The 24,268-nt window shown below is 39.2% G+C and overlaps 1 protein-coding gene and 1 long non-coding RNA gene across 2 annotated transcripts in view; one reads left to right on the plus strand and one right to left on the minus strand.

Annotated features, from left to right (window-relative positions):
* Positions 1–2,530: 2,530 nt before the first annotated feature.
* Positions 2,531–3,951, minus strand: LOC129188034 (uncharacterized). Its single transcript, XR_008572518.1, has 4 exons — positions 3,855–3,951; positions 3,700–3,762; positions 3,491–3,577; positions 2,531–2,697 (listed from the first exon to the last, which is right to left on the minus strand). It is a non-coding gene; the product is annotated as an uncharacterized LOC129188034 (long non-coding RNA).
* nck2a (NCK adaptor protein 2a) overlaps positions 3,536–24,268 on the plus strand; it is a 31,983-nt gene continuing 11,250 nt past the window's right edge. The window contains exon 1 of the mRNA XM_054788003.1: positions 3,536–3,767. The gene's annotated coding sequence lies outside the window, so the exon portion shown is untranslated. The remainder of the gene's footprint in view (positions 3,768–24,268) is intronic.

Genomic DNA, 24,268 nt, shown 5'->3' on the forward strand with positions numbered 1-24,268 from the left:
AAGAAGAAAAAAACAAAAATATATTGAAGAAAAACAAACAAAAAATGGCATTAAATCAGTCAAAAAGGTCATGATATAAATATAGTGGTTATAAAATTAAGGTTTAAGTTTTTCTCAATTGTTTACACTTAAATAATGGTACTTGAGACACAACGACAACATGTAACTCATGCACCAACCTCCTGAACCAATTCTGTACAAGCACAATTTCTGCTTTACAACCAAACTGCGTTTCTAAAACGCACTTTTTTCAAAATACTACTCACATTTCTCTGCATTTGGCACAAATTTCATGAAGGAAATCTTCTGTTTTCACAAGGAACACACTGTCATTCAAAATTCTAAGCTGATTAAGTTATTTTGCCCATGCACACTGACTCATCACATGGGCAAACCTGTCTCACACTTTTACAATTAGCAATCAGAGGTTCAGAATAACAAAAAGGCAACTATTTTGTTTTGGAGCCATGGATGCCAGCAACAAAAACAGAAAAGACGATGCTTTTCTTTTTTTTTTTTTTTTTTTTACTGTAACTGTATAAAGTAATTTCTTCTGTTATGTACTGTATGTAGAGCGATGTACTGTACGTGCAACTTTGTGTTGGATGGGATGTGCACTGTTGTTGTTTTTGTGGAAGAATTACTGTGTATTTGTTACTGTGTATTTGTGTGTTTCAAGGATAAAAACAGTATTTTACAACACACTTATGTACTGTCCATAGTAAGTGTTAACACTAAACAAAAAAGGCCTAAGTCACGATGATAAATGGAGAAGTGTTTTGCATTGATCATATTGTTTCACATTGAGCGCATCAGTGTTCAACTGTTCTTTATAAACGTCTACTCATATGATGTTTGTGTGTGTCATTTGGAAACAAAATACCATTTGGAGAAGAAATGAATGTACAGTGTCATTTTGCAGGAGAATTGAGGGGTTTTGCCCGACGTGTGTCTGTTTTTTTTATTTGTGTTTAGAGAGTATGAGGGATGCTTTCAGAAAATGAGTGTAAACAGTCGCGAAAGAACTGTATATAGGTTCAATATAATTAGTTAAGGTTATTATGCCACAGTTGAGTTGTATATATATATATATATACGGTATACTGTAGATACATAGTTGAAATTCCTTCATAATCCCCACTATGTGTCGCTCTTCCTCAGCGACCTCCTGTACCGGTCCTGGAGTTCGTGACGTCACCAGCAGGCCATACAAGACATCAACGGGCGACTCAAACCGGAAATTACGGGTACATTCAAAATAAAAGACTTTTTTTTAAATCTAACCTTTTTACAGCAATGTTTCATTTTTTACTGACATTATTCACAGTAGACTTTAAAACTATTGATCTGAATAACATAATAATACATATTATAATGTAAAAATAGTTATTATAATATGATGAAACTGATTTAACTCACAAAATCATGCATTTTAGGAAATAAACATGATGCAGCATCTTAATACTGTGTATAATACCATGACAACTTTTGTGTAGATTACAGTATAACCATTCTAACCGTTAATCACCAAATGGTGCCTATGGTATGGTATAGTTTATTTGTTTCAGACCTGCTTAACAAGTTAAGGAACATCTAAGGTTCAAAATGTCTGAAAATGAGTAGGAAGAAGCAGAGTTTATTTCATCCTTCCCCGTCTTTTACTACAGTTTTTTTTTCAATTGTTTACCTGCAATTTTCAAAACAGGGCTCCTTCTTTCAAAATATTCGCACAGTTATCCAAACAACCCACCCAATTTGCATAACTCCGATTGTCTGCAAAATGAGTTCTTGTTGTTCTTCATGAATTCCATGTCTACAGTCGAAACATATGCACATATTTATACAAATGCTGTTTTGGTTTAACCTCACTGCAGTCTTCAGACGATCAGACATTGTTGCAATCAGTTGCACACGACTGTACTGTGGTTGATACGAAACACACTTGTAAAAACAAAACAACAAAAAAAATGCTATACACTTGCTAAGCAGTGCACAGCAAAAAAAATGTATGTTTCCAAGTATCCAAATCACTGTGTCTAATGTTTTGCAAAAACTGTGAAGCTGGCTCTGTGCTTATTGTTGTGCAACTCTCGACGGGTGTTTTGCGTCTTGAGTGTAAAGACCTGTTCAGTGTGTGAACATTTTCATTTTAGTGTGTAAACAACTGTAAAAATGTAAAAAGAAACTGTAATAGCTCATTTACACCATAACATTTACATGTTGACGCTTACAATATTTTGTTTGCTAATATTTTGTCATTTTTCTTTAATTTTGTTCACTTCCTGTGTAAAGAAAACAAAGGAAGGTGTTGACAAAAAGTAAAATATCAATCATGACAACATTTAGCTTGTGCAGTGTTGAGGAAAAGGAGTCAAAAAGGATACAAATAAAAGCAAAAATGTATTTAGAGTAGTAAAGTTGGAATCATTTGTTAATCATAAATACAAAACGAACAAGTTACAATAAGCGGAGACATAAAATAAAGACAAGTAAATTAATAACTTTGAGGATAAATATATAAATATGAGGGTAAAAATGTTGACCGAATGACCCAATTTATTTAAGTACTTACTTGATATAAATTATGCAAAAACTTACCAGTGATGATCAATGAATGGAATGCATTGCTTAAATGTATTGCCCATGTGTGTATACCAGGAGTCCCGCTACTGGTCCATAGGCGCGACTGAACCAAGTCTAAAAAAAAAAAACAAAAGACATTCAGAAACAATAGAAAAATTACAGACAAGATTGTCCTTGTTTTACAATTTGCTGCATGCCAATAGCTTTAGATTACTATGAGTTAAAAAAAGGGAGGTTGGACAGAAACAAGCCGGCCCATGAGCTCAAACTGTCTAACATACAATGCACAACTTATTATACAAGCCAAATGTGAACACGACACAACTGTTCATATTTACATACTACTCAAATACTTTTATGGTGGAATTTAGGGGATGAGCGGATCGATCCAAATATCAATAGTATCAATAAGGGTGGTATCAGTATCATTCCATACTAGCGTGACGAGATCAATGTTTTTCACTGCTCTTCTATGTTAATTATTTTCGAAACATATGTGTATTTTTTATTGTGTTGTTCATATTACATTACGTTGTTGGTATTGTTATATTTATACAAACTCTTGAACACAGGAAGGCTTTGGGGGCAAAACGCCAAAGAATTTGAATGAGAGCCAATACTATTTTTTTTATGTTGTTATTTATTTTGCTCAAACAATTGTATGTAATAAAGAGCAATAAGGGAATAATTTGATTATTTAGATGATAGTGCTACATTGTCACAAATAAGTTTGTTGATAAAATGTGTTTTTTTTTGCCCAAAATCTTTTCCCTGTGTTTTATTCTCATTATAACCATTGTCAACAAATTAAAGGCAAAATCACAAAATTATTCAAGGACCTCCAAAAACCGAGTATCGGCAATACCAAAAACTTGCAGCATCGCCCAACCCTGGTAGAATGTTTTACTTTGAAAGTGCATGCCGGATGTACAGCGGTCAGCCATTGGGAGCTTGTTCCAGTGAATACAGTGTGGAAGGCTGAAGGCGGTGAAACCTGCGACAGAGAAATAAGCCAGTATAGCTTGAACAGTTACTCTGCAATTTAATCAAAAGGGGGGGAAACATTAAAATACGCCATTTTGTGTGTATTAAACGTCCATTCTTCAAGTTACGTACTTGTTAGCTAGGCGGCTGTCTCCTGGTTGCTGAGTGTGTCGCCGTTTCTCCCTGGAGCTAACACTAAGGTAAGCACAAGCAGCACAACTTAGCAACTTTTTGCCCTGTGTTATCTTGTTTTTGGAGACATTCTTGGAAACAGATGTAAAAGTTACGGGAGAAACGCCTGCGTGCCGTCGTCACTTTTGAGGTATATACGGAGGGTCTTTGTCCAGGAGTCAGACGCGGTGCTTCCTTCTCCTCCGCCGCTTGCTCCGCATATGGCCCTATTTTGTTAGTAAAATGCATGATATAGCTTAGTAAACCAAAAGTGCTTCAGTAAGTGATCGTGAAATTACAATACACATATATGCACAGGAGCTTTGTTCAGCAGAGGCTGAGCCATCAACAAGCATGTCTTAATACACCTGGACCTATTTCATTGCGGTGTTGTTTTTGTGAAACAATATTGTTACATTGATTGTGATTATGTTGTGTTTGTGTTGAAAGCTAGCAGTGAAACTCATTTGGTCAATGTAGCCGGTCATTGTTCCGAGTGGCTCTCCTTGGTAACTACAATGCTAAACAGATATGGGATTCTTCCTCCATGCCTGACAGATTTATTTATTTATTTATTTATTTTTATTTATGTCAACTTTAGAGATTTGAGCAGGCGTGCTGCAAGTGTTGGCAGATAGGTAAAGCACTTTGCATGGCGCACCTTTCCTCGTAGACACACCCTTCTGTTAAAGGCCACTGTGGTGGTTTTGCAGGACAAGGTTCGCTTGATATGTCAGGTATGTAGAAGCCGAGCGGAATAAAGACTGCCAGGAATGTGCTGCAGAAACTCACTGCATTACCTCATCGAAACTTTTGTATCCTATATTGGTCTAAACCTTGTGAGGTTTGATGCCCTTTGGTACACGGCCCCTTTTCTGGTGTATGGTGCTTAGTCACTTTTCCATTGGCCAAAAAGCATACTAAGAGGTACTTTATCATTGTAACATTTGAGGATAAACATCTAGAAATGACAAGAGTGGAAAATTAGGGAAGACCCGATCCACATTTTTTGGCTTTCGATCCAATCCGTTTTTTTTTTTTTATAGTCTTGCTGATCCGATCCCGTTTTTGATTTTTTTTTTAATAATAAGCTTTTGTTACAAACATGAATTTGTGGAATTTATATATGATTATGACAATAGCTCTCCAAAGCATTACAAATAATGCAACCAAAGTATTGCTTAATGTACTTTTTTTATTACACAGCATGATGCAATAGTAATTTATTGACGGCCCTGGTATAAACCATCCAGCGGTTACAGCGGCACTTCCGGTGCAAGGTCCCCGCACCGTCACAGCAGTGAGGGGGAACTACCGCTGTAACTATGGAGCCGAATATCCAACGTCCAACGTGAAACTAACGTCACCACGGTACACCGCAGACATGTCTGCATGGTGGTGTTGCGTTTTCTTCTTCTTGCGGGTGGCGGGAGTCGAGTGGAAACGAGCTTTGAGGCGACTCTCTGCTTGGGCATCTCTGTGTGAAGTTTGCATGTTCTCACCGTGCGTGCAACAATGAAACAAAACGAGAAACATGCAAAAACTATGGACTTTCTAACAGTATATTTTTCCAATAAAATAATAGCTTTTATTTCCAAATTGATATGCGTTTAGATAATATTTGATGTATGTAGTTATTTACAAAACTTTGTTGTTGTTTTGTTGTTGTTGGCCACACAGTCAGGAAGATCTGGGTTCGAATCTCTGCTTGGGCATTTCTGTGTGGAGTTTGCGTGTTCTCCCCGTGCGTGTGTGCGTTTTCTCCGGTTTTCTCCCACATTCCAAAAACATGCATGTTAGGTTAATTGGAGACTCTAAATTGTCCATAGGTATGAATGTGAGAGTGAATGGTTGTTTGTTTCTTTGTAGCCTTATAGCCATGAGATTACATCCATATTCAGTACAGTCATGGAAAAAAATGATTAGACCTCTCTTGTTTCTTCAGTTTCTTCTTAATTTGAATGCCTGATACAACTAAAGGTACCTTTTTGTTTGGACAAATATAACCATGACAACAAAAATAGCTCATAAAAGTTACATTTTTGGGCAGTACAATGCTACAGCTATTCATGTAAGAACATACGCGATTTTGGTTAACATCAAGAAAAGCATGGAAGTTTCTAGATATCAGCTCTTAAATTAAACTCTTATGAGCTATATTTGTTTTCACCATTATATTTGTCCAAACAAATGTACCTTTAGTTGTACCAGGCATTAAAATGGATCAATAAACTGAAGAAACAAGGGTCGTCTAACCATTTCTTCCATGACTTTATATGATTAAAGTTCTTGAACCTCGCTACAAAATACCATCACGTCCTCACTTTATCCAGAAAGTTATACCAGCACTTTGTGAAAAAGTGATGTCGTCAACGAGCTATCATATGTGTCCGCTATTTCACTTACGACAGATGGTTGGACTTCACGTGCAACACAGAGCTTTTAACTGTAACTGTCCATTACATTTTGCCACAACGTTTAAACAATTGTTTAAATACAACAGTCTTTTGTATTTTATTTTTTGGATTAGTATTTTTGGATTTTAAAAACCTCATTCTGATTTATTTGAAATGTCATCCAAATGGGTCGCTTTTATTTATTTAAAAAAAGTTGTTTGCATTTTTTAAAATAAAAGCATTTTAAGTAAATTTTTATTCCTTTTTTGTTCCGAAAATTAACCAAACCGAGCACTTCAAGAAACTGTACCAAACCGAAATTACATTTGTAGTGTACCGTTACACCCCTAGGAAATACACATCTGTCTGTGAAGCATGAAGTTATACACACTCTCAACTTGCGTCACACGACGACACTATGGTGCGTTAAAGGACCGCCGAACAAATTGGCTGCAACGCCCAAAAAAGACATATTATTAGTGAAGCATAAAGAACATAAACGTGCAAATTTGGGGTCTTTCTAGCATAGTCAGCATCCGGTCAGCAAACAAGTTACAGGATCATACAGCTCAGATACGTACTGGTCACCACGCCACGCAAGAAGACCAGCTCTCATTTTGAACACAATATACGTAAATGTAATCTTCAAGATGAAACACTCCTAATGCACCAACTTACTTATTTGGTAATGTCATGCACACAGAACAATGAACAACATAATGCTCACCACACCGCCTCCTTTCTTCTGCACTGTACTACCTGCTGTGCAGGCTGCTCACATGAGGCGTTATTATGAACGCATTATGTAAATATCAGTGTTGGGCGCTCATTTAGTCACAAATTTTACATTTTTTAAATGAGTTTAAAATATCTGACTGTAAGTCCTTGAATGCATACCGGCATCCTGAATTCTGACTGGTGATGAGTAGGGAAAAGGGAAGGCGAAGCGCGAGAGTCTGCACTGATATACTGGTCATTATGGTAATGTTAGGGACTGCGTCACAGCAGCTCAAGCCTCCTACGAAGCATTGTGGGTGTGTGGGTGTGCAGAGCAGGCAGATACCGAGCGTATGTGGCGCAAAGACACCATCTTTCTACAACAGAGTTTTGCAGAAAAAAAATTTTTTTTCATTCACTAGGATATTTTTCTACCCTTTACTTTTATGTTAACACGAAGAGGTCGTTAGCGAAGTAAACAAGGGACTTTTATACACTCCTCATATTATACTCCATTGTTTTATAGTTCATATTTCATATTGTAATTCCCATGTACTTTACTCATGTACATTCTGGGCGTCTTAATCAATAAAACCCTGCAAATTCAATAGTTTTTTGAGGTAGTCTGTCTTTTTATTTTATTTTTTAGCCTGTCCTGTCCAGCCAGTAGGGTAGGGCCCTATGAAATTCATTTGATTTTTTTCCCAAATTCCCTTTTTCCATTTTAATTTTTTACAATTCCGTTTTTTACCTTTTGCACTTCTTTTACCTGCATAGAGTGTGTGCTATTTGGGTTAGTGAATACAATGTCAATGAATTAAATGCAATGCAAAAGTCCTTACATTTACTGATGAAATACATCATTGACCCATTTTGTCCAGTAATTGAGAAATAGGTGTAGCTTGGCTAACTTTTCTAACGGGATGTCAGCCTCAGCACACATTGTTACAAATCTTCAATGAACTGTAATGCCTGTGCTTGTGAAGGAAGATGTAGTCACAGATGTAATTCCAATCGCGTTATTAATGTAAGATCTTTTTATGACACACTTATTTTGTTTACACAATTAGACAAATGTGACAAAGAGCGCTCTTATTTTGAAGGTCGGAAGTGTATTGTGTGTGTTGAGAATGGCAATTGACGGTTGATACGAGCTAGGTGCAAGAAACGTGCCTCTCGTCTTTTTTCACTCAGAATCTGCATGTCGTCAGTGGGCATTGTCTGCCAGGGAAACATGTAAAATACTCTTCTCGTTACATAGTTTGTACAGTGTAACCTTGATTAACATCATTAATCCATTTTAGAAGGTTCAACTCATACTGAAATGTGCTCTATCGAAATAAGTATTTTACGTAAGAAATAATGCAAATCCTATTAATTTGTTCCACTCACCCAAAGATGTTATCCTATGTAATTCTTGACACTTTTACAGTTTTACATGTTGGTGGTGCATGCCATGCAGGGGCTTGTCTTTCCATGACAGCCCATCTGGCTGCTCCTCCTTACAGGGCTTCTGTTGCCTGAGGCATTCACTTAGCAGATTGTCTTTAGGGGCCATCTTCTTGATGTATTCTTGAAGGCCTGTTGTTTCCTTCTGGACTTTCCATGTGACGATCAGTAGTCCTCGGCCCCCCTCTTTTTTTGGCTTGATAGTAGTGTGGCGCAGCGCAAGCTGACTTTTGTTTTGCGGCGCGGCGCGGCGCTTTGTAACTAGATCTTGAGTGATTCACATGTTTACCGACCAAAATTAAGTAATTAATTCATTTCATGTAACCACAAAATTGTGAAAGTGGCAACACAGTAAACTGAGGACCACCTGTCCTTGCGTGGTCTGAGTTTATTTTGATGGATGCTCAATAATTCCTGTTGTCTGAAGGTTCTTTTACTGAACCCTCACCCTCACCTTTCCCAAACAAAACACAGCCACAAATCATCAACATTCTGTGCTCCATTAATACAGGACCTTGCAAAAGGTGAATAAATTGACTACTGACTCTCTTGAACTATGATGTTGTGATAATTTTACAGACATAACAGTTACCTAACTCTCAAAGTGCTCATGACACCAAAAAAAAACAGTAACAAAATGAAAGTACTCACTTAATAAAACATTTTTGTCATACTGCTGTAGTAGATACATAACTAGCCAAATTAAGTGGTGATTTTGACACACCGACGCCATCTTGGTTATGACGTCACAATCAGAACACGTTCCAGGAACCAGATTCAAACACATGCAACTATGAAGTCACTGCAAAGCCAAGAAAGTGATGTATTCACAACAATAACACAATAATAACATTCACTGATATTGTGTTGTGATAACTATGATAGAACACACACAAACAAAATGACCACAAGTGTGTTTTTTTGACTGCCAGTAAGTGAAACAGACGGCTCTATGCACACTGCAAAATAAAAGACCTGTGAGATTGACTTACAGCCACCTTGCTACGCTTTTCCACAGTCGAATGTCTTGTGGGTTTTTCACTTTATTTCCATCAGCGGGACATTTGTCCCACAAAGTTTGCCGACGCAACTGATGAGATGAATGGTGTCTTTTAGAAATGTGAGCAAGCTTACTCCGTCTCCGCGAATGTGCCAGCAAAAGCCTTCTACACAACGAGCGGGCCTAATATAAATAAATAAATAACAAAAAACAGAAATCACATTGAAGTGGCGCATGCATCAGAGAATGCATTGTTTTGAAGCAGATATCCCAGGTAGAATGGTACAGATCTGACGCCACTTGCTCTGCCTCCCCCACACCCAGAAGAAGTGACGGAAATTATATCAAAATAATAAAACATTCGAGCACACATCTAACACAAGGTATATACTTTTCAGTGTTATTTTTCACTGCGGAAATAACAACATTAACATGTGTTTTGGTGTCGTGAGCACTTTAAACCTAACCCTAACTCCTAACAGTAACCCTTAACCCTTCCCAAACAAAACACATCCATAAATCATCATCAAGATGCCCCAGCTAAAGACATATTAAGGATTGGGGGTTCTACCATGGATGAGTCAACCATAAATCACAGGTTACCTCCCTGCAATCCGTGATTATCAGCACAATGCCACTAGTGGCATTTATGGAGGGTAGTGTACGTAATCCCATGAATTGGTCCCAGGGTCTTTATTGGAGCAAAGAATTTAATGAAGAGGTTTGCACAGATGGGCACACTGGTGACTAGCGCGACTGGGTGGCAAGATAAAGGTCATCCCATTGTTATTGTAATCAGCAGTAATCTGGGCAGTGGGCAGCCATTAAACTGGCAGTGTTTACTGTGTTAAAAGACAATGGAGCTCACTTCTTCTCTAGGAAAGAGAAAGAGGATTTGTGCTACCACCAGCATCTGCCTGTATTTTCAACCCTCAGTCGGCATGTTAAGCTCTTTGTTCCCGAGTACTCTCCTTTTTGTCCCAGGAGTGTGTTTGTTCTGGCCTCGCCACCCTTCATTTCTGTCATCAGCCACCCCGTCTTGAGTTCCTAATTCCTCCAATTGAAGTAACAGTCTGTCAGCTGGTGCTGTGCTTGTGCTACCACTGGGCAGCACGCCTAATCCTGCTCTGGGATTCCGTCTGAGGGGGAGACTGAGAGGGAAACTATTGAGGAAGATGGGAATGAGTCAAAGCTGGTTCCAGTCTGTGAGCTTGATGTGAACGCTACAGTGATGTCAGGAGATAGTATGGTGTGAAGTGGAGGTAGACAAGGTATGTTACTGTGGACTAACGTGTTTCTCATTTCATGTTCAAAAATGTGCCCCTAAATTTTCTGCTTGCGCTCCTAAAATTTTAAGTTATCCTCCTCCAAATCTTGTATGAGTTGTATTCTCCTGGAAATGATATGCTGACATAATTCCATACAAATTCAGAATAATGAAAAGATTAAATTAATTTTATAATTTATTTACATTGTACTAGGGCTACAATTTATGATTATTTTCTCAGTCGATTAATCAGAAGCTTGTTTTGATTAATCAAGTAATCGGTTAGGCACTAGACCAGGGGTCGACAACCCGTGGCTCCGGAGCCGCATGCGGCTGTTGCGGCTCCCTTTGCTGAGCTCGGTGATTTTCTTCTTAACACCGAAGAAGGAAAAGTGCATTTTCGAAAAGAATTATAAATATCCGACTCACCGCAAGTCCGTGAATGCATCTAGACTGTGTTCTGACTGCTGATTGGATGAGCGAGGGAAGGGGACGTAGGCTAGTGTATGTGGTGAGTCTCACTAGCGAGAAAAAAGTTGACCGAGTTTGGAGTTGAGTCTGAAGCAAGTTATTGCACAGTAAAATAAAACTATAGAATTTATGAGAGCATAGCAATATGTTTAATAACGAGAAGCGCGCTGTAGCTATGTGTTCGGAGCCCGTGATACGCTAATCGCCGAGGTGAATTTAGCCCATCATCCACAATCCTTATGAGTGGTACAGTGGTGTGAAAAAGTGATTTGTTATTTTTTTTCATGTTTGTCACACTTAAATGTTTCAGCTGGTCAAACAAATTTAAATATTAGTCAATGACAACACAACTGAACACAAAGTGAAGTTTTAAAATTAAACTTTTCATTATTAAGGGAGACAGAAATCCAACCAAGTGATTGTCCCCTAAACTTAATAACTGTTTGGGTCACCCTCAAGGAGCAACACCTGCAATCAAGCATTTGCCTTAACTTGCAGTGAGTCTCTTAGAGCGCTGTGTAGGAATTTTGGCCCACTCATCTTCATTCATTCAGCCACATTGGAGGGTTTTCCAGCATGAACCCCTTTTTTAAGGTCATGCCACAGCATCTCAATAGGATTCAGGTCAGGACTTTGACTAGGCCACTCCAAAGTCTTCATTTTGTTTTTCTTCAGCCATTCAGAGGTGGACTTCCTGGTGTGTTTTTTGATCATTGTCCTGCTGCAGAACCCAAGTTGGTTTCAGCTTGAGGTCACCAACAGATTTCCAGACATTCTCCTTCAGGATTTTTTGGTAGACAGCAGAATTCATGTTTCCATTTATCACAGCAAGTCTTCCAGGTTCTCAAGCAGCAAAACTGCTCCAGACCATCACACTACCACCACCATATATTATTGTTGGTATGATGTTCTTTTTCTGAAATGCAGCGTTACTTTTACGCCAGATGTAATGGGGGACACACCTTCCAAAAAGTTCAACTTTTATCACGTCAGACCACAGAGTATTTTCCCAAAGGCGTTTGGGATCATCAAGATGTTTTCTGGCAAAATTGAGACGAGCCTTAACGTTCTTTTTGTTCAGCAGTCATTTTGGTCTTGGAACTCTGCAATGCAGGCCGTTGTCGCCCAGCGTCTTTCTTATGGTGGAGTCATGAACACTGACCTAGCAGTAGTACTCTTTAGAGGCGGTATAGGTGGATCCCATTACGTGAAAGAGACAACTTGAGCTGTCTGTTTTTATATTGTTGGAACGCACAGAAAAGAGAGACGTTCATGTCTCACATGAGGATTGTGGATGATGGGCACAATTCCAAGAAAAGTGCAGTTTTCCTTTAGCAGTCGTCGTCAATGGACATCTTTAGCACCAGAAACATAAATCTGTCTTTTCACAGCCTTTTCTGTGTGTTCCACATTTAGTTTTTTTTTTTGTTCTAAGCTGACTAAATGTCTGACGTGTAAATGTAATAATTGCTGTACGACTATTTATGTTCTGCAAATTTCCTGTCATGTTCCTTTCATCTGGAAAAGATGGATAGCAAAGTAATCATGACATGCTTCCACAAAACTCACAATGCCATCAAAACACTGCATTGATGTTTTATGTTTAAATCGGCCTCATTGTTAGTTTAATGGCTAGTTTGAAAGCAAATGAAGATACGTAGTTTTTATCTACACGGTTTTGTTAGCCATCGGAGCGGGATAGCATGATGATTGGGAGACAGTTCAGTCAGTTCAATTCTGCGTGGTGATTGTTCATTCTTTTCTAATATGACAAAATCCAAAGATGAAATATAAGCAAAGATCTGGTAAGAGAAACCTCCATACCAAGAGCTTGGCATTGTTTTGTCATTAGCTCAGTTTCTCTGTGACTGGAGGAGTGAAACTATTTGTTTGTTTATTCCACTACTTTGTTTGGAGCGGAGGCCGCGGTCCTTCATGCTCTAATTCATTTGATTAAGTGACTGTTTTCCCGCCTTTGGCACTTCTAATAGACAGTCAGCCACACTGCAATATTGTCAGTATTTCCCAGAGTGATGCACGCTTAGCAGGTTTCCCGTAGAGCCACGTAGGCCATGTTAACATGCCTCCCTCGGAGGTTCGCCCTCATTAACAGTCTACAGCTGCTCCTGTGAAGGCAGTGAAAGGTGTCAGCGCTCCACTAACCACTCCAGTTCACATCTGCTAAAGGGTTTTCCCTGTAGGGGCATGGCCGTGTAGGCAGGGGGGAGCCATGGATAAAATTAATTGATCTCAGCCCACTCATTGCCCGTACCGTTCAATACTATGAATATGAAAGAACCTTGTAGTACCAAAAAGCTTTTTACATGGCGAGATCCTCATAATAGCAAAAAGCGTTGATGCCTCAAGGATGTAGCCGGAGGTGGTGAAAGGGTTAAATGACTTTTATCAGCTAGGTTATGTGAGTACAAGGTGTCATAAAGGAGAAACTGACTGTCAGTAGTGATAACCAATGTCTTTGACATAAAGCCTTGTCTACACCAAGAAAACACAGTATTTACCTACAGGTTGTCTTCGTCCACATGTATATTAGTGCAACATGTTCATTATTATTGTTTGTATTTTACATTTTGTCAGCTTCTTAAACAAGCCTGCTGTAAATGACATTTGTGGCACCCCGAATATGCTGGGTTCAAAATGTTTTGGTAGTAGTGCTAGGCAATTAGATACATTTCAGGTTGATTGTACTGATCAGCTGTGAGAATATTTACTCGATCAAACATGGCGGAACTGTTCGTGACAACAGCCGGAGAAGTAAACAAAATGACCGTATGTGGAGCTAAATGCGGAGCTGAGGGCCTCCTCGCTAGATAAGAATTAGCCAAAAATCCTCCGATTAATCGATTGTAAAGACATGCACCGGGTATCACGAAAGTAGCAATCAGTTAACATAGGGTCTCTAAAACAACGCAAGAGCCTGGGCTGCCGGTGAAACGATTGTCACGCATGCTCCGTAGTGGGGATGTCCCGATCTGATCTTCAGGATCGGGATCGGCTTCCTAGCCTCCGTAGTTTGAAGATCGGATAAAATCGGCTTCCGCCAGGAGAACGGGCTGATCCGGTTGCTGTATAATGTTCTGAACTCAGGGGCACACTCCCAACATGGTAGGTCTGAGGAATTTGCATCATGTTCCTCACCTTAAGGTGCAAGGTGCAGGTTTGGATTGCACGTTGTAAAGTAAATAATTCATCATGGCAAGCTATACCAACCTCTGTTCATCCTGATTTTGTATTGCATTTTTAACTCATTGACAATTTATCCATAAGTATGTCAGCATTATTAATCATTTATACCTGATTCCCTTACAAAAAAAGTGAATCTAGGAAACTTCACCTGCATTGTCCAGTATCCAAGTATTTATTTCACAGTCGCACTGGTTGAATTTTTGGCTAAAAAGTTACTGAATCGATTTAAAGTTACTGAATAGTTTCGGATCATATTGTTCTAAATGAACCAAAATCGTTCTTGAATCATATCCGCAACCACGACTCGTGTTATGAATCGAATCGTTATTAAAATGAATCGTTACACTCCTAATTTACAGTATTGGCTGTTAGCAAGCAGCTCACATGGTTAGCTAGTTTGCTAGCCATGACCACAACAAGAAACGGCACAAAAGAGATTGATTGACAGTGGTCCACAGCCAATCAGGAAGCAGAAGACAATGGGAGGGACAAAGACAAAGGGAACACTGTACTATAATTACTCGAGGAGTTAGTTGACCCCTAATAATGAATAAGAAAATGAATGAATCAGAAAAATGGTGGGTAATTAATTGCCAAGCACCGCCTGTGCCCCTGCAAAGACATTTTGGTTGACGGCGACCATGTTTTTCAACTTATCGTGCTCAAATTGTACAACCATGTGCGTGGCAGTCCTCTAAAGGTTTATACAAAATTTTGTGGTGATTCGGCTAAACAATGACATCGCAGCAAGTTCTTTATGAACTGCCACAGCCCAAATTCTTGAGAGCACAAACTGGGGCAATGTTTACTTCCATGAACGCATAGCAATGAGTATGACGTCATGTTTTGCACATGCACTGCACTTCCTATATGCATCGTGTTCACATTTACAAGTCGCATTATTTTGGTAATGTGAACGACCACATAAAAATTTAATTTTTACAAAAAAAATCCGAATTGGTCGTCATACCCTGCAGTGTAAACATAGCCTAAGTCAGCAGCCATCTCATTTTGTGATGTTGTCCTCAAGGACATTAGTCCCGGGATGCACCGTGATCGCAGCAGAGTTGAATGGAAGAATATGATAGGTTTCCTAATCCATTTGTATACCCACCCTCTCCACCCTGCTGCCTTTATCTCTCGCTCTCTCACACACACACACACACACACACACACACACACACACACACACACACACACAAGCACATGGCTGCAGCTGAAGGAAGTCCTGCTTTATTTATGAGATGGATCGAGTGCCATAGGGCTCTCTGGAGAATTCAAGACGGCACACAAACAGGAGTCTCTCATGCTCACACCCGCACGCATACACACACACTTGCTGCAGGCTCTTCAGTTGGCAGAAGCACAGTTGGTCTTGCTCAGTAGTAGAGAGAGTTTAACAGCAAGAGATGAGCACAGTTCAACACTTCTCCCACTTGGTGTGTGTGTGTGTGTGTGTGTGTGTGTGTGTGTGTGTGTGTGTGTGTGTGTGTGTGTGTGTGTGTGTGTGTGTGTGTGTGTGTGTGTGTGTGTGTGTGTGTGCTATGTCATCCACTCAGCAGCTGAGAATGAACTTTAAATGATGTCCACAGTCATATTCGGCCCATACAGCCGCACTGTATAGCATTAGTATCAGGACTTAGTCATTCAACTTACATGGGTGAATGATCCACTCTTCTACAGGATTTTACAGAGTGTCTTTGGTGTTTTAGTTCATCCCAAAGGTGTTTGAAGGGTTTGGGATCAGGGCTCTCACATTCTTCTCAACTCAGCAAGTGTTCATGGACCGTGCTTTCTGCTCTAGAATCAGAAAAGGGTCTTCCCCAAACTTTTTCCATAAAGTTGGAAGAGTTATTGATTTGTCAAAAATGTCATGGTAAAATGAAGAATAAATAAATGAATTCAAATGCCTCGATCCTGTTGGTTTAATGCAGGGTCGGCCATTACGTCGATCGCGAGCTACCGGTAGATCATCATGGTAGTTGGATCGATCGCGTAAAACGTCACTTTGTAGATGTCATATGACATCAGTCGGCTGACATTAAGCTCCCCTCCTGATTCGCTCTTTGCAGCGTTTCAAGCTACACACGGAGGTGCAACTTTCATCTTTATTATTCAGATCCCGAAAAAACTAATTCAGATGTAAGATATTTATATCTATAACAAAAGTTATCGGTTCACTTGTAGCAGCTAGTTATGTAGAAAAAAAAAAGTCTATTGTTTGATGGCTTGACTTCGCGTCATGAACTCCACTACAGAAATCAGTCTTTTCTACAAGTCCGCTTCTTAAACTCTTATTTCATGATGAAATGGAAAATGTGGCCATTACTGAAACCTTTTGAATATGTTGTCTTGACTTCGGCTGCATTGTCTTTTGCATCATCATTTTCAATTCTTGTATACCAGTAATGTTTGATAGCAAATAGATGCTAATACATGGATAACTGGATGTAATACATGAACTGTGTGTCCTACTGACTGTTACGTAGCTATTTTGACTGACATATTACCAATACTTTATGTACACAACTACTGAGGAATTATGTGTTATTATTTTTATAACCATGTTGAATATAATTATGATAGCAACTGCTTTGATTACCTGTAAAGTTTGAAAATGTGAAATACTAATCATTAATATTTACAATAGTATTTCAAAGTTTACCGGTAAGATTTTATATATGGTATATGTTTTATAGAAAGAGGTAGATCATTTGGACACCCCTGATATACATGTATAACGTAAATAAATAGTTAGTTCTTTTTTTTTTTAATATAGTGAATATATATATTTTCTATGTTTATAGTAGGAGGTAGACCTTTGGGACTTGGTCATTTTAAAAGTAGCTCGCAGGCTGAAAAAGTGTGAGCACCCCAGGTTTAATGGATCAATGGGTATCGCTCAACACTTTTGTCCATATAAGCTCCCTTTTTTACCCGGGTAAAAAAATATATATATTACCCCGACCACAAACTTTCCTTGATAAAAGTACTAGTAAAGGGATTGGGGCCTTTCAGAATCCCCTGTTTGTGTTGAAGAGCGCTGATTGATGGTACGCAGTTGTAGAATTTTTGTTCACCTGCCATGTTTTTTTTTTTTTTGTAAGTTTCAGGCCACATTATTTGTATCGTAGTTGCTCTGTATTTGATTTATATTTTACTTGCTTTTATGGCAGCAAGTAGGTCACTGTCTTGATTATAAAACTTCTCAGGCTGCCTTCACTTATGCAGCCACAAGCTGCTTACTCTCTGGGGACTCGCACAGCAGCGATCAGGTAGTTCGTGCAAATTATTACCATAATGTTCTGTGCGTGTTGTAGTAGCTGGTTGTATAAATATCCATAGCTCACTGTATGGACCGGGGGGTACTTTGACTACTGCTGTAGTTTATCCCCATAGGGTAAAGCTGTTAGAAGGTGCTATTATGGTTACATTTTAAGCATATTAATGTGCTGTTGGAACTCTGCATTAGGGGCAGTGGGTGGTTCCCCACTAGAAACAAAATATATGCTGTTTAAATACCACATGGCCCCATATACATGATATATAAGAGGACCCTTGTTTTTTTTCAATACCTACAGAGGTGTGGAAAAGTGTATGCCCCTTCCTGATTTCTTTTTTTTTTTTTGCATGTTTAAATTTTTCAGACCATCAAAAAATGTAAATATTAGTCAATGACAACACAACTGAATGCAAAATGCCGTTTTTAAATGAAACTTTTTATTAATAAAGGGAGAAAAATAATCCAAACCTACAATGGCCCTGTGTGAAAAAGTGATTTCCCCCTAAACCTAATAACTGGTTGGGCCACCCTTAGCAGCAACAACTGCAATCAAGCATTTACGATAACTTGCAATGAGTGTTACAGTGCTGTGGAGGAATTTTGGCCCACTCATCTTTGCAGAATTGTTGTAAGTCAGCCACATTGGAAGGTTTTTGAGCATGGAGTCATGGACACAGACTTTAACTGAGGCAAGTGAGGCCTGCAGTTCTTCGGATGTTGTTGTGGGGTCTTTCGTGACCTCTTGGATGAGTCGTTGCTGCGCTCTTGGGGTAATTTTGATTGGCCGGCCACTCCTGGGAAGGTTCACCTGTCCCATGTTTTCACCATTTGTGGATAATGGCTCTCACTGTGGTTCGCTGGAGTCCCAAAGCTTTACAAATGGCTGTACAACATTTTCCAGACTGATAGATCTCAGTTAATCAGTTAAGTGTTTTAATGGGTGTGCAATCACTTCTTCACACAGGGCCATGTAGGTTTGGATTTTTTTCCCTTAATAATAAAAGGTTTTATTTAAAAACTGCATTGTGTGTTCAATTGTGTTATCATTAACTAATAATTAAATTTGTTTGATGATCTGAAATATTTTAATGTGACAAACATGCAAATAAAAAAAAGAAATCAGGAAGGGGGCAAACATTTTCTCACACCACTGTATATTTGGAAGTTTAATTTTAACTTTGCTCTTTGACTGTGCATCACTTTGTTGTATGTTCTTTTAAAGCAGGGGTTGCCAACCTGTTGATCGGAATCGACCAGTCGGTCTTTGAGACTTTGCCGATCGATTGCAAAAATATTAGAGAAAAATAAAATGTATTATCACATCAATTCCCTTCCCCCCCGGAGAGTGACGAACAGGCACGCATTTTGACCACTGAGCACACCCGTACACCTCTCCGCTATCCAGGCACACAGCCCGCAGCCCAGTCCCCAAAACTCCTCAACCACCATCACTCGCCCGCTACACAGAGCCAACAAGCCAGAGTTATGGTTTGCTCACAGAGCCGATGCCACACACCCAACGCCAACGAAGATCTGCAATCATGTGACGCCCGTGGTCGATAGCAGTCGTCAGTAAATACATTGAAAAATGTACAGTTAATCCATTTGCTCGGCATCGGTATTGGCTGATCACACTCATGGATGATTGAATGCGGCAGCATAAAACTTGAGTGAGCAATTTATTGCAAACAACCTTTAAAGTGAAATAGGCTGTTGATCCGCCAATCAAAAGTTTAAGACCCCAGTTTTTCAAAGGCAAAATCTTGACACAAATATGGATTCAATGTCATTTTCTGTCAGGTATTGACACTGTCATGATCTCATGATGGCAAAGACAAAAAAGATTTCTCTTTAAACACGGTCCGATTGTTGAGCTGTATAAGCAAGGCCTCTCACAGTACGCCATTGCTGCTGAGGTTGGACACAGTAAGACAGTCATTTTGATCAGCTGATGAACAGCCTATTTCAGTTTAATGGTGGTTTGCAATAAATTTCTTGGTTAAATGTTTCAACCTGTTGAATAAAGTTAAATTGAATTTTTTTTTAAACAGGTAATCAAAAAGTTGCAACCTGAGAATGAGTTTTCACCTCGAGTTTTCTGGCCTCACTTTGTGTGTGTTGAAATGACAGATTGAATGCTTGTGTGAAGTCATTGTGTTCTAAGAGCATCCAGTCAGTATCTTTGTTGTTTTGTTGTGTTTTTAAAGCAGCAGCTGGACTTGTAAACACCATCCAGCTCCTCACGGGGCCAGCTATTGAATAGGACCATCGGGGTGATTAACATTGTGGAGCCTCAAGTCGAGAGCGCCTGGCTCTGCTCCGTTATGTTCCGGTCTATTTAGTTTACTCCAAATGTTCTCGTATTGCTTCCCTCTTGAAACTGTGTGGGATGCAGAAGGGTGGGGGCTGGGGAGGGGTTGTGTGTTCCTATTGGTTGAATGCGGCTTGTGTTTGACCTGAGTGGCAAACACAGAAAGCTCTGCCAGACCTTTTTTTTTCTTTTTAAACATCTCCTTTTTTTTAATAATCCCCTTTTACGTCCCTTTTCTCTTTGTGCCTTGTTGAAAGAGACCCTGAGCTTTCCTGTCTCAGTAATGGCTGGTGAAGGCCAGTTCAGCGGCCTGTTGCTCATTCAGTACTCAAATGAATTTTTCTCTTTTGTGTATATATTTGGATAGCATTGTAGTTGGCAGCTGGGATTTATTTAATAAAGTAAATAATTTGTTTTGTGTGGCAACACTGACTTCCTCCGGCGCTGGCGTGTTTGCAGATGTCATAAGGAGCAGTGTCGCATGCTCAAACTGCCACTCTGATGCACGTAATTGGCCTGTGAGGAGGCTGGGCTTGATTTGAAGTGGCGTTCCATCTCTGTGGTAAATGAGCAGTGTTGTTGAGGAGACAAAGACATTGATATCGTGAAAGGGAAGGAAGATACACTGGAACATGTTTATGTTGAAGCACCCTGGACTGGCTGAATAAAGGATTTTTCAACCTATGGCAGTTTGTTGACATCATTGTCCTCTGTTTATGCATATTTGTTTTTATTTTATTCTTCTGTTTTTATATGGTATTTTATCTTACCTTACAGAGCTGCTGCGGTATGAAATAAAATAAAATAATGGATTCTTTTTGTCCGTTGCCGTGGTAGAATCCAGGTTAATGCTGCCATTCTTTTATTTAGAAACTTACTGTGCACCGAACACGTAGTTACTGTGCACATTTTAATGCTGTGTAACTCGATAGTATTAATGCAGCTATTTCACGCTGCTTAGCGATAATGACAACGTTGACAAATCAAACACATGTCGACGTAAACCAACTCAGAAATAATCCTTTAGGTCTCATATTTTATGACCGTATACTGGTTGTTGACGCCAACTTAAGTGGGCTCTTGTTAGTAAGAAGAAGAACACAGTGGCTCGGAGCTTGATGAGTTGGTCCACGAAAGCTGTTTTTGACTTTGCTATACAGCAAAAATATTATTGTGTCAGAGATTCTATGCTCAGGATATTAGTTTGGATTCAGAAGTCTTTATTATTTATTTGTGAATAATGGCAGATTTTTTATGTTAGTCCGAATATGTTGAAGTTCATTTTATACATGCTGCTACTGCCGTACTTTACTTTTCCTGCTGGTTCTGTGAAATGGGTAATATGTTTTTAGATGTAACCTTCCAATTATTAAAAGATAATGTAATTAGTAAATTTGTCTCTTTCATATTTATTTTAGTTGAGGATTATTACAAATATGCTTTGTTTTAGTAGGACACAGTTGGACAACTTGACCAATCAATTGTTTACAGCCAAGTCATTTGCTATAGTCGGCATGGCAGGAAGCAGTGCTTGCCACTAAACATGTCTAATCTGGTTTACATTGCAATGATTGCAATGAAACCCAGTAGAGTGATCATGGTGGCTCATCCATGTATGCAGGGGCAATCATTGCACTGCCAAATAAGAAAAAAGAAGCTTGGTATGATTCAGCAGCAGTAGCCTGAGGCCGACAGAGAGGCCACAGCTTGTTCGCGGACTCCTCCTGTCTTATGGAAGGAAGAGTTGGAGAAGAAGTCAAATCGACGCTATTCTCCCAGTGCTGTGTTGCACAACCCCTCTCAAATCTAGTTTGACAGCTTCAGTGACAGCAAGCAGAGGCACATTTGTCTACTCTATCGTAGCACTTCTCAACATGCTCGTGCAATGACGTCACCCCTGTCATGCGGTGATTTTCGCTGCAAATCACGGTTCGGTGCGCACATCAGTTGTAAGGTCATGGTTTGGTGTAGTTTTGGTAAGGAATAAATTGCAAAGCATAAAACCGATTAGTTTTAATGACTTAATTAAACATAAAAAACTGCCATTGGACTGCTGACTATTGGTCGTGATTTTTTTAAATTACTATGTTTGTTGTTCAAAAATAAATATGACACTTTTTCTGTAACTTGCATGGCATATTTCCATATTTGTCTTACTTTGGACAGTGATTTTCTGTGAAATACAGCTGGTGGCATCACAGTAAAAGAAGCATAAAGTGTTGATTCACCGAGATGTGACCTGACATTAGTTCAAGGGAAGAGCTACTGGCAATAGTGATATCGGTTTATATCGCTATCAGTAATGGAATGCTGGAAAATCAGTAAAATCAATCAAAATACAATATCTAACATCTCTAGAATAAAAACTATAAATCATTTTAAAGCTACATGTGAAATACAGTGGAACCTCGGTTTTGGAACGCTCCTGTTTTAGTGTGATTGAAAATGCAAAAAATATTGCACTGGTTTTTGTACACTGTCTTGGTTATTGCACAGTATTGTGCACAACAAATTATTGCTCTGATGCCCTTTGGTACGTTGCTGTACATTGCTCATTTATTCAGCCATCTTAATAACACACTCAACAACAAATCTCCACAGTCCTGCGGCATCCTATAAGGCACATTCATTTTGCAATCTCAAATGAGAATATTATCCAAACAAAGCACACTATGCGTTATTTACTGTCCGTGCATTTTTTTATTGCCTAATGCTGCTAAATAATCCACCTTGGGGCCAAAGAAAGTTGCAAGTGGCAGCGATTTGATAAGAAGGTGAGAACAACTACTGAATTCACTATATTGCAAGGCAGTTACACTTACTGCCGCTCACTCAATGTGTTCTATGTGGGAACATGTATGCCTCTGCACTGTACTGAATGTTCTGTACCAAAAAAAAAAAACCACATTAAGACTACATGTACCGATACACCTCAAGTGTCTGCTTAAAATGTCTCTCCTCACTTAATGAAGATGGAATTTAAGACTGCTGCCGTTTGCAGCCTGTGCACCAGAGATATCAGTCTTTCCACCAATAATTAGATCATTTTACGTAAGACAATTTTGGCTACTGCATTCCTCATGAGTTATAACTCTCTTTTGTGGTTTGCAAGGCTCCTCTACTAGCGCTATCCCAAGCCGTTCATCAGGCCTATGTTGGCATGTTGCTGAACTTTTACTCTGAATTTGCACCAGTGTTACACTTCATTCATAAATAATTTCAGTTTTGGTTTCAATAACAGCTGCACTAGTACAGTGCTTCTGAAACAGTGGGGCGGGCTCCCCTAGGGGGTGGTGTGCGCTGAACTGTTGGGGGGGTGGTATCCACTTAAATAGATATTATCAGTTTCTCATTAGTATTTCAAATGGGGGGAGGCAAAAAAATTCTCTTCTCCAGTGGGGGCACAAAATAACTGCAAAAAAAGAACGGAACAAGTACAGTAGCAGTCGCGTGATACGGTGTGTATATGAATGAATAATTTCATAGCATCTCCTCCATTTCCCTTATTTATTCCAGCGATCGTGTTTACAGCTGCAGGCTGCTGAGCTAAATATAAACACAATCGCTCGGATGGTTCTCACGCTGTAAGATTAACTTTTTTTTAAAGAATGGAAACAAACCGAGCTTCCCATATTTCGGCATGCATTTTTGTCTTGACAATCTCCTATGACCTTGCCGCACCATCAGACGTGTCTAATCCCTCAGAAGTTGTCTGGCAAGGTCATTGGCTAAGGCCAGGTGATGTTCATGTGACTACCAAGGCTTAAAGTGGACTTCATTTTTGTGAGTGTATTTGCAGCTCTGAGAACCAATCTGTAACTTATTTCTTTTAAAAAACAAAGAGTAGTAGTAGTAGTCGGTATTAGTATCAATTAGTGCTGTCAAATGATTCAAAAATTTAATCAAGTTAATCACATGTCTACAGTACGATTAATCACACATTTCCCTTGGGCGTAATAAAGTCTATCTATTTGGCTAATAGATAGAATCTATGTTTTGAACTACTACTTGACTTTAATGTTTTGAAAAACTAGTGTTTAAAACTTTATTTCACAACTATAAACATAAAGACTGCAATGTCTTTATTTGCTGAGCAGTAATATTCATAAACTTAGCCTTATCAGCAGACAACCATCAATTATAAAATAACTTCTGCTGCAAAGCGACTTAAAACGGCTAGTGTATATATTGTAGTGACATTTCACCCAACTTAACCTGGTAACCCGAGGTGGTTATGGTTGCTTACTGCTGTCCAGCGGTCTCCTGCCGGTGCAATAAACATAAGTAGCTTTGGCCAGCTGCTCCGCCTTTGTTGCCTTTTCACTTCCATATACTTAGTGAATTGTGACAACAGTGCCCCCTTGAAGGTGTACTCACCTGTGGCTATCAGTAGTAGATGCTGAAGCCTCTTGTCTTAAACGATGTTGATGGG

The sequence above is a fragment of the Dunckerocampus dactyliophorus genome, chromosome 9 (assembly GCF_027744805.1).
Source record: "Dunckerocampus dactyliophorus isolate RoL2022-P2 chromosome 9, RoL_Ddac_1.1, whole genome shotgun sequence".
Lineage (NCBI taxonomy): Eukaryota > Metazoa > Chordata > Actinopteri > Syngnathiformes > Syngnathidae > Dunckerocampus > Dunckerocampus dactyliophorus.